Genomic DNA, 11511 nt, shown 5'->3' on the forward strand with positions numbered 1-11511 from the left:
TCTCTCTCTCTCTCTCTCTCTCTCTCTCTCCCTCTCTCCCTCCCTCTCTCTCTCTCCCTCTCTCTCAGTGATTTCATTTATTCCCATGAGTTCAATTATCTTTTCTACACAAATGACTCATGTATATAATATATGAGTCACTTTATAGAATATATATATATATGTGTGTGTGTGTGTGTGTGTGTGTGTGTGTCAGACACACACACATACACACATTTCTAACCCTTCTCCTGACCTTTAATTCCACATCTACAACTGACATCTGGACATGCCCACTTGGATATCCACCTGCCAATAAAGAAGTGGGGTAACAATACTCTCATGTGACCCCTGACCCTAGACAGGAATATTTGATCTTAAAAGAGGAGGCTGGTCAGAAGTCTATCTTCTTCTCTCTTCAGTGTTTCTTTCTGCTAAAGCTCAGCCTAGTATTGTCCTGGAGTTCCCCCAATACCTCTCCCCCACCCCTATCCATACCACATTTAACACCCAAACAAGGGGGAAAGGATTTCTTGGCATGCCACCTATGAAAGGTTGCCAACTCTTCTTCTAGGGCATTTAACTCACCTTAGAAAGCTAAGGAGCATCTGAGAAGGTTGCCCAATATTCGAGGCAAGTCCTTTAGTAGGTATGGTGCTCAAATAACTTAAGCCAATTGAAAATTCCTCTGAGCCAATTTGCATTGGTGAGGGTTTTCACTAGCCTGTTGGGAGACACCGCTCTTTAATCATTCTAGAAGCAGTCTCCGTTCTCCAACATCAGCTTCTTGCCCAAGTATTCCAACAGTCAGAGTCTAATCTAGGAATGGGGAAGGATATTTGCAAATGTCTGTTCATTCTTTTATCTGTAGTTGGTGTTATAGTTGGTGATCCTTTGCTCTTCTAAATGGTGTGCAGAATCATGTTGTTCTTCCTCTGGATGTCATCTAGAAGACCTCTTGGTCTTCAGGGGAAGGGGGAAAAGGAGTTGAGTAGGAAGGGCACCCCAGTTGTCAGTTCTCAGACAACTCCTACAGCCAAGGCAGCCCAGGGTCATTCAAGGTGAAGGGTATGCCTGTCCTAGATGTATGTACTGGTAGTTACAGTCTCAGCAGACTGTATACCATAGCCTGGACAAAAGGTATTCCTCAACCATTTGACTTTTTCTGTGTGGAGTGTTAGGCCAAATTCCCAAGTGGTTATGAATCTCATTTAGGAGCTTCTACAATGTTTCAATACTCCAGTTTGTGGACTATATAATTTTGAATGTTTCTGGAATGTTTCACCATTCATATGAAATCCCTCTTCTATTTGGGCTCTGTGTTGGACATGGCTTGGCTAGGATCATATACCTAGTAAATGTCTGAGATAGGACTCGGACTCAGGTCCTCCTGACCACAGGTCCAGCACTCTAGCCATAGCAATGACTGTAACAAACTCTCTTGTGCCACTTTAGGCTGATAATATAGCTTAGGAAAGGTGAGCCAGTGGACATCAGTGCCTTCCTTATAAGATTATTTATGTGGAGAGAGGACAGAGCAGGAAGGTGGAGTAAACACCAGCAAATCCATTCCCACCCTTGTTACTATAAACAGAGCTCTGGGGCCCTATTTAAAGAGAGATTAACCAGGACCTGGGAAAATGAACATGCTCTTATCTCCTGGGGGAGCTGGAGGCAGCTGGTGGTCATTAACTGTTCCCTAGTCTGTCCAGTTATTAATAGAGAGGAGTCAATGGCCCTGGAGACACCGAATCACACAGGAAAATGAGGCTAAGAGAGGCTAAGCTCAGAGATTGTGAAGGGTGTGTGTGTGTGTGTGTGTGTGTGTGTGTGGTGTATCTCCACCATGCTTGGGAAAGAGGCCTCCAAAGGTCATTTATTCATCTCTTTGCCCCACAGAGTTTGACTGTGATTTAGCACATAGAATAGGGTGTAAAGACTATATAGTCTAACCACCTCCTCATTTTACAGATGAGGAAACTGAGGCCCAGGGATGTTAAGTGATGTGCCCTAGATCAGACAGGTAGGGAAGTGGAGCCAGTCAGAGGTGGGATTCAAACTCCAAAGTCAATGCTATTTCCATAACAGCAAAATGGGAATAGTCCCTCTTGTCTTTGACCTTTTTATCCTGGTGACTGATCAAGACAGAAGAGCAATTAGCAGATTCAAGCATTCTGAACCATTTATACTTTGGTAGTTGAGGATAACCATCTGTTTCTTTTCCATAAGATGTTTAAGACCATAGGATTTAGTGCTAGAGGAGGCCTTACAGTGAACCAAATCCCAACTGTCTGATTTTACAAATGAAGAGATTGAGGCCCAGAGGGCAAAGGATTTGCTCCAGATCACATGAGCTTTCCATGAATCTATCTGCAAATCTCCACTGAACCCCCTTTGAAGTCCCGGGTTAGGCTAAGAGGAATTATCAGGGAGAAATGTGTAGAAGGAAGGAAGCCCTTCTGTGACTGTCCAGCCCGGAGACAATATGAACACACGGAATCATTAAAGAATGATACAGGACGTCATTGACCCCAGGGCTAAAGGTTCTGTTCCAAAGCCTCCATTTGACAGATGAGAAAATTGAAGACCAGAGAAGACTATTGTAGGTTGGTTCAATGCCTCTGAGGTCCCTTCCAGCCCTAAGATTGGTAGATAAGAAAAGAGAGATTGTTGTGGGCAGGTCAGGAAAGTCAGAGGAGGTTCCCTAGAGGACAGTGGGGATGAAGGTAGGGCCTTGAAGGTTGGAGAGGATTTAGATGGAAGAAGGAAAGGGAGAAAAGCATTCAGGAAAGAAGCAATAATAACAAAGAATAGTAATTTTACTTTACAAAGTAAAATTTGTAATAAACTTTACAAAGAATGTAAAGTACTTTTTACAAAGAAACAAGCAGCAAACTGCTCCAAAGGTAGGGAAGGAGAGAAAAATCTCCTTATTTAACAGAGTGGATAAATTCCAGTCAGGGTCACAGAGCCACCCAAGGTCAGAGTTATGAGACTCGTGGCCCTGTGGTATAGGTTATGTGGCAGAAGGTATATGATACATGGCAGATGGTGTATGGCATATGGTAGATGATATGAGAAAAATGTCGTGCAGTTGAAGCTACAGGAAAGAGCTTTGGGTCTAAAGTTAAAAGACCTGGATTCAAATCTCAGCTGTGTGACCTTGGACAAATCACTTACCTCTTCTCTCTCCGTCTATAAATTTGAGGTCTCAGTTTTCTTATTTGTAAAATGAGGGGATTCAACTAAATGATCTTTAAAGTTCCTTCCAGCCTTAACTATATGATCCTATGACCTAAGTTCGACTCTTGGCACTGTTGCTTGATACCTGTATGACCTTGGACAAATTGCTCCCCCTCTCTTACCAGGAAAATGAGGGGTGAATGATAATCAAATCCTTCCCATCCCCCCCTTCAAGGCTCACAGAAGGCTTTCCTCATGACTGGGAGACAGGGAATGAAAATATTAATCTCATTTTACAGTTGAGGAAACTGAGGCTCAGAAAGCTTCTGAGGGAATTAAATTCAGACTAGATGATTTCTAAGGTCCCTTCCCCTTCTAAATAGGCAGTGAGATGGCAAAGTATATAAAGGGCTGGGCCTCTCATCAGAAAGACTTGAATTCAAATCCCCATCTCAGTTACTAGCTATGTGACCCTGGGTAAGTCACTCAATTTCTCTCTGCCTTGGCTTTCTTATCTATGAAATGGGGATAATAATAGCACCTTATCTTTTAGAGTAGCAGGGAAGCTCAAATGAGTTCATGTATGTGAAGTGTTTCGAAGACTTCAAAGCACTATGTAAACACTAGTTATTAATATTACAATTGAATCTCAAAACATGATTTCCCAGTCTAGAACTTTGCCCCTTAGGGCTCCACTTCTTCAGTCCCCTGGCCCTCGGGGTTCCCAGGGCTCCCCACCTCCATGGATGTCTTTGATCCTGCTCAGACCAATGACCAACAGGTCCCAGGCCACTCCCTGTACCTTTTCAGTGCCCCAGCCCCTAAACTCAGCTGCCACCTTCCAGGTGAAGGCTGGACTTTGTCCCTGGACAGAGATAAAAATAACCGTGTGTTTAAAGAAAGAGGATTCATGCTAGGAGCTTGGGCGTCACTGACTTAAGGCCAGCTTCCTGGGGGTACCAGCTCCTCCCTTGAACTTGAGCCAGAAGACCTTTGCTTTCCTTTTTTTTTCCTTCTTAATGAAACTTACCCGATCCCAGAAACTCTCAACACACCAAGGTCCCAGATCTGCCAGCCCTGAGCCTTCATCACCTTCTTGCTCCTCCTGCCACCGCTTACTGTCCCCCACCCTGGGGCCCACTCCTCTCTCTGACATCTTCTCCCTCCATCCCTATGCTGAATGGTGCCCTTGTGGGCAAGGAGCACGTATTCTAGGGCTTGTTTGAAAGGGGAAAGAAAATACACAAATTCAGAAATCATCCACCAGGACTAGGTAATTAGATTAGTGGAAGAGTGGAAAGAGGGTTGGACTTGCTGTCAGGACACCTGGGTCCAAATTCTGGCTCTGCCTCTTCCTCACCCTGTGACTTTAGCAAGTGACTTCTGCTTCTCCATAAAGTGGGGGGGAGGGGGTTGGGCTCTTCTCTCTAAGGTCCCTTCCTGTCCTTCAACTGCCAATGAGTACACAAAGCCTTAGGGCAGTCTTCATATTGTTGCCTTCTATTGTTTTTTCATACTTGTGTTATTAAACTTTATGTGTTAGTATCATTTCTCTGCATCTGCAAGGAGGATCTCTGAAGGCTGGGCTGTGTCTTCTATAGACTAGGGTCTATAGACCCCCAGGTGCCATCAAGGACTATCTGTCCCATCATCATCATCATCATCATCATCATCATCATCATCATCATCATCAAGCATTTCTATAGCACTTTAAGACCTGCAAAGAACTTTACAAATATTATATCATTTGATCCTTCCAACAACCATGAAAGGTAGGTACTATTATTATTGTCATTCCTGTTTTACAGGTGGGGAAACAGAGGCTCAGGGGTATGGCATGATTTGTAGAATCTCAGAGCTTGGAAGAACCTCAGAAGGTATCTGATCCCATCTGTCCCTGAGGGAGAATCCCCTCAAATAAATTGTCTTCAGTCTCTCCTTGAGGATCTCCAGTGACAGGAAGCTTACTTCCCATGAAGGCAGCCCATTCCACTTCTGTACAGCTCTGATTGTTAGGAAAGTGGTCAAGGTCACAGGGTAGCAGCCTTAGAGCCGAGGCCCAGCTTCTTTCTTCCTACTCCACCAGCTTCTTCCTAAAATGTGAATCAATGAGAAGAAGCATTGATTAGTGGAAAGGTTTACTGAAAGAAACAGATCAGCACAGAAGGAGGAGACAGAGAGACCTGAGTGGATAGTGAACAAGTCTTTATTAGGCACTAACTATGTACTAGGCACTGCGCTAAACACTCTATAATTATTATGCCATTTTATCTTCACAACAATCCTTGGAGGAAGGTATTATGATTATATCCATTTTATAGTTGAAGAAACTGAGGCAGACAGTGGTTCAGTGACTTGCCCAGGATCACACAGCTGAATGTCTGAAGCCAGATTTAAATTCGGGTCTTGCTGATTCCATCTGTAGTTCCTAAGTCCCCATGGGCATGCTTCCCATTCAACAAATCAGTCACCAGACTACATTAACTCTTGGTCAAAACATTAACTAAACAGAAAGCAAAGCAGAAATAATTATAATGTAGCATTTCACCCAACTAGATGGTTCAGTAGATAAGAATGCCAGGCCTAAAGCCAGGAAGATCAGAGTTCAAATTTGGCTTTAGACACTTATCCATGCACCAAGAGTTCTGGAACTGTAGGCCTTGAACCCTTTTCTTTTCCTTTGGAACAATCCACATTTTATCCACACAAAAGTTCACAGAGCAATCCATTGGGAAATTCACTAATGAGTATATTATCAATTCCAGAAAAGTACTGCACTTTTTCAGAAAGGGCAGTGACCCTCAGCTTCAAATTTATAACATCTTCCCAGTCCTGATCTTTTGGCTGGACTCCAAGGGGTTTCCACCTTCCAGGCAGCAGGTGGTAGTACAGAGAGAGGTAAAGCCATTCTTCCACCAGGCTCTGAGGTTTATAAACTTACTTTATTGACCCAAAGCTGGATCCCTTCCCTAGCTCATAGTGATTAGCCAAATCTTATTTCTGCCAGCTAAGGGCAACCAGGCAATGTGCATTTTGTCCAATATTCACGGAATAGTTCTGGGCTTCAGGATTTCCCAACTATCAACTATCAACATTTTCCTATCAGTCATGAGCAAATTAGATGCTAGGAAAAAGACACTGCTACTGTCTTTACCCAGAGTAAGTGCCTTGTCTCTGTGGACTACTTCTTTAGTTTTTCTCACACATACTTTGTCTTGGTCCAACTCCCTTTTATATATATACATATATATATATATATTTACCCTATTTTATATATAGGTACTTACAAAATGGACACAAGATGACTGGGGAAGCAGGGGAGAAGAAGGACAGGTTTAGTAAGTACCCAGTCACTGGGAGTCACCAAACAGAGCCAGGGGTGGGAAACCTGGGGCCTCAAGGCCACTCGTGGCCCTTTAGGTCCTCAGATGCAAATCCTCAAGGGGATTTGTTCTTCGAAGTTTGGATTCATTCAAAGGGCCTCACTCAAGGACCTAGAGGGCCACATGGGGCCTCAAGGCTGCAGGTTCCCCACTCCTGGATTAGACCATCACTTGTTGGAAAGGGATTCAGCTTCAATAAGGGTTTAGACATGTTTGACTCCTAGGCCCCTTCTAATTTTACAATTCTGTGATTCTATAGAAGATATTTAGTAAATTATTTGCTTAACTGAATTTAATATGCCTGCTAAGACAAATATAAAAGATGGTATTTAATAGTGATATATGGAAAGCTGTGTGCTCAGGTTCAGCACCTCAGATACACAAGCACAAAATAGACAGCTATTCTATTTATGACCCATGGCTAGGGGGCAAGCAGTTCATTTGAAAAAGCAGCTGAGGGCTTTAGTGGACTGAAAGATCAATATGAATCATCAGTGATACAGTAGCCCCCCAAAGAAATGCTAAGGCTCTGAAAAGTGATATAAATATGCCCTTCACTAAACAGCTCAAATGCAAGCTGAATGTCCAAAAGGAAGGCTGTCAAAGGACCGTAGAGGTAGAGCTAGAAGGAACCTTAGGGCCCACATGAGTCAGTCCCCTTATTTTATAGATGCGATAGGTGAGGAAACTGAGGCCTAACGAAGTTAGATCCCTTCACCAGTCTTCACTAACATGGTTTCAAGTCCCTTTGATGGTCCTGGTCATCCTCCTGTAGGCTCTAACCCCAGTTCTGCTCTGAACCTACCTATGTGATCTCAGGGAAACTCATGCTTTATCATAAGATCACAGATTCAGATTATAGGATCGTAGATGAAGAGTTGGACGGTCTGATTCCAAATGTAAGGGCTCCTCCTCTGAACCACATTTGTTGAGTTCTATGACATCTTCTAGGAGGAAAATGGTTAAACTATACAGAAAGATGACCAGGACCATTAAAGGGACTTGAAATCATGGGATTTTTTTTGGAGGGGTGAAGGCAAGGCAATTGGTGTTAAGTGACTTGCCCAAGGTCACACAGCTAGTTAAGTGTCAAGTGTCTGAGGCCGGATTTGAAATGTCTTTAGGGCCGGCGCTCTATTCACTGCGCCACATACCTGCCCCAAATCATGAGATTTTGTGAAGGAACTTGGAAGTATTGCCTAATAAAAATAAGACTTGGGTAGACATAATGAATGACCTTGGGTAAGATGCTTCACCATTCAAGGACTAGTTTCCTCCCCCTGTAAAATGAAAAGGTCAGACTAATTGAGATAGACTAGACAATCTTTTTGACTCCTTCCAGTTATGAATCTCATGATCCTGCTGTCTTTAAATATTTGAAGGGTTCTTCAGGGAAGAAGAATTAGACTTTTTCCACCTAGCAGTCATGGGCAGAAGCTACTAGCTTAATATAAGGGAAAACTTCCTAATAAGAAGAGCTATCGAAAAGTGGAATGGACTGCCTGGAAGACAGGGCTTCCCATCATGGGAAATCTTTTCTTCAAGGGGAAACAGGCTAGCCACTAATCAGGAATGTTGTAGAGGAGATACCTGCTCAGATAAATGTTGGACTAGATGGCCTCTAAGGTCCTTTGCCACACTGAGACTCTGTGAGTCTATGAAATGAGTAATGGGAGGTAATGTTGGTTAGGGCCAGCTTGGGAAAGGTCAAATGCCAGGTTAAGCAGCTTAGATTTTATTCCAACAGTTTAAGTATGTACAAAAATATTTATAGCAGTGCCATTTCTTGGAAACCTAGGGGGTGTCCTCCTATTGGGGAATGGCTAAACAAACTGAGGCATTTGAACAATGAAATATTATTGTGCCATAAGGAATGATAAAATAGACAATTCCAGTGGAAACCGGGAAGGCCTTTATGAACTGATACAGAGTGAAATAAACAGAACTGGGGGAACAATTTAACATTTTAGAGAAAAACCTTAAAAGACCTTAGAACTCTCATCAACCCAGTTATAAACCATGACTCCAAAAGAATGAAGATGAAACATACTACTTATCTCCTGACAGAAGGCAATGAACTTAAAATGTAGAAACAGGCATTTGGGGACATGGCTAATGTGGGAATTTGTCCTGTCAACTATGTGGTGATGTACTAAGGGATTTTTTTTTTCAGTTTTCTCAAGAGGGAATCGTGGGAGGGGACAGGTTAATTAGAAATGCTTGTCAATTAAAAAAATAAAAATAATTATTTAAAAATAGTTCATCCTCAGCAGGGCTGTGCTGGTTAATGTTTAACAACCAGTTCTTCAGGGGAACAATAGACACATTACACATTACATTATTAACATTTTCTCCATCACCATGGCATTTCGTTCTTAAAGGCTATGTCAGAGAGAAGGTTCTAGTAGGTCCTACCAAGCTAGAAAGAATTTGAGTATGGTCCTGGCAACTTGTTATGCTCACTTTCTGACCACTGGATTAGTTAAGTGTGGACAGAGTCCTTTCCAGTGGGCTCTTTGGCAGCGAATTATTTGACTTTGGTAATCTATGAAAAAAAGAAAAGCACAGTCCTGTGTGCTCTCCCTTTCCCACCTGCAGTGATAGTGGCAGAGGGGTGGAAGAGAGAGCACAAGCAGGGTATTCAGAACCAACCACACCATCTGTAAGTATCGACATGGCTATTGACGCTTTGAATGTGAGATCTTTGTCCAGTGATTGATGAATAGACATAACACTAGAAGAACTGAAGAGTATAATCTTTACCTTGCTATAAATGAAACCAGAATGGGAAGCAGCCTAAAAGTAAAGGAGGAGGGCCAGTCCTATATCCACACCAAGGGACAAGCAGGAGATGGCCTGTGTGCTTTCCAGGTCCCCAGCCTTTGCGCAATGTCAATAGAACTAGAGGTCAAAACAGGAGCCATAAAGGTGAAGAGGGCATGGGTAGCTTTTGATATTCTCTATTGGAGGGAGTTAACCCTATGGATGAGTTAACCCATAATCCAACTTAGTAAATAGGTAGATGTGGAGCAGGGATACAAGGGGGGAGAAGACAAATGTAGATAGAGGTTAAAGCTAAGAGGAATCTTTGGGATCATCTAGTCCAGGAGATTTTAACCCCTTCACTTCCCCCAAGGAGTCTGAGGATAGATTTAAAGGGGTCTATGAACATGGATGGGGGAAAAATTACATCTTTATTTTCATTAACCATTGCTTTCCTTTGCAATCTTGTGCTTTCTGCATTTTATGCATTTAGAAACATTCTGAGAAGTGGTCCATACTGTCATAGGGTCCATCTCTCTCAATCTCTCTCTCTCTCTCTTTCTTTCACACACACACACACAGAGTTAAGAAGAATCCCTGATATAGTCCAACTGATGCATTTTACAGATTAGGAAACTGAGGCCCAAAGAAGAGAAATTAGTTCCCCAAAGTTACACAGCCAATATTTGGAAGAGCAGGATCCCTGACTTTGAATCCAGAACACTTGCCACTACCCCATGGCTGATGCCAAGGCTTCAAGGAGGGCTGATTAGAAGGATTGTCATACCAACAACCACAAAAAAAGGAGAGAGAGAGAGAGAGAGAGAGAGAGAGAGAGAGAGAGAGAGAGAGAGAGAGAGAGAATTTGGAAGGAGCAAGCCATTTGAATGAGATGACTTTTGCTTGGGACATCTTGATTTTGAGGAGCCAGTCAGTCATCCAAGACATCATTTGTTGAACTCCCTACCCCCACACTTCCACACAAGCCCCTTTTCCAGTCCTCGGGAAGCCCCTGGGTAATTAAGGAGAAACGAAGCCACATGTGCTTCCTTTGTTTATGTTTTCCACGGCCCCTGGGGTCTGATCCTGGCCAGCTGGGTTCCCTGGATAGGGTGGAAAGAAGGAGGGGAAGCCAGAGGAGAAATGCCCTCCTGGCCCTTCTGTTGGGTTAGGCGAACATAGGGACTGAGCAGTTCTCTTCCTTCAAAGAAAAGAACCCTGTGTTCTGGAAGTCAGGACTCCTGAGTTCTAATCTCAACTTCTAATCCCAAAGTTGCCATTCATGCTCTGTGACAAGTCATTTCTGGGCTCTGGGACTCAGTTTCTCTATCTGTAAAATGAGGGTGTTGAACAAGACGATCTCAATGTCACTCTGCAATTCTGCCTTTCTGTGACTGAATCACAGAATTCACAGCACTGGAGGAAACACTGAGCCCAAATTCCTCATTTTACAGATCAGGAAACTCAAGGCCCAGAGAATAGTCATGATTTGCTCAAAGTGTTGCTCCAATGGTGATTTATTGTTTTGTTTTTTTTCCCTATTTCTAACAACAAATTTGCATTTTGACAAGAAATAAAGCTGAAAGGATGGAGATGATAGAGGGTAAACTACAGGCATCATGACAAGCCAGAGGGCCTTCCCAGTGGCTGGTATACACACCCAACAAGTAACTGCTCCACCTATGGGAATGGCCATCATCATTGACTGAGGATCCTCCTCCTGTCTTCACTGCACCTTTCCCTGGGTGACTGGCAGCCAGGAACTGTGGATTATAACCAGCCTGTTTGACAGGCTGGCTGGGAGCTGGCACAGACCAGGCCTCCTCCCTTTCCAGACACAGAGAACAGAGGATTTTGGAAAGACAAATATTGACTATGTTCAAGAGCTGAAATAGCCAGTTTCTGGCTTCTTGACCTCTCTGCCCTGCCAACCTTAGCCCAGGTGAAACAAAAGCCACTGAAGGGAGGTGGTGGTGGCAGAAAGCCAGCCACCCATGGCTAGGGCAGGGGTGGGGATGGGGAAGTGCTTCCTTCCGAGGCAACAGGTGTCAAAGTCCCCACTACAGGTGCTTGATTCCTGAAGAAAACAAAGAAGTTGGGGCAGCTTTTAGACTACAGCCATATGACCTGTCCTTGTCTCCCCATGAAAGTGGAGGGTCTTAATGTGTTATATCCACAAAGGTTCTACTTCCATATTCATAAA

Source organism: Petaurus breviceps, unplaced genomic scaffold, assembly GCF_028583685.1.
Source record: "Petaurus breviceps papuanus isolate PSGF00001 unplaced genomic scaffold, PetGlider_PUasm1.0 227, whole genome shotgun sequence".
Classification (NCBI taxonomy): Eukaryota; Metazoa; Chordata; class Mammalia; order Diprotodontia; family Petauridae; genus Petaurus; species Petaurus breviceps.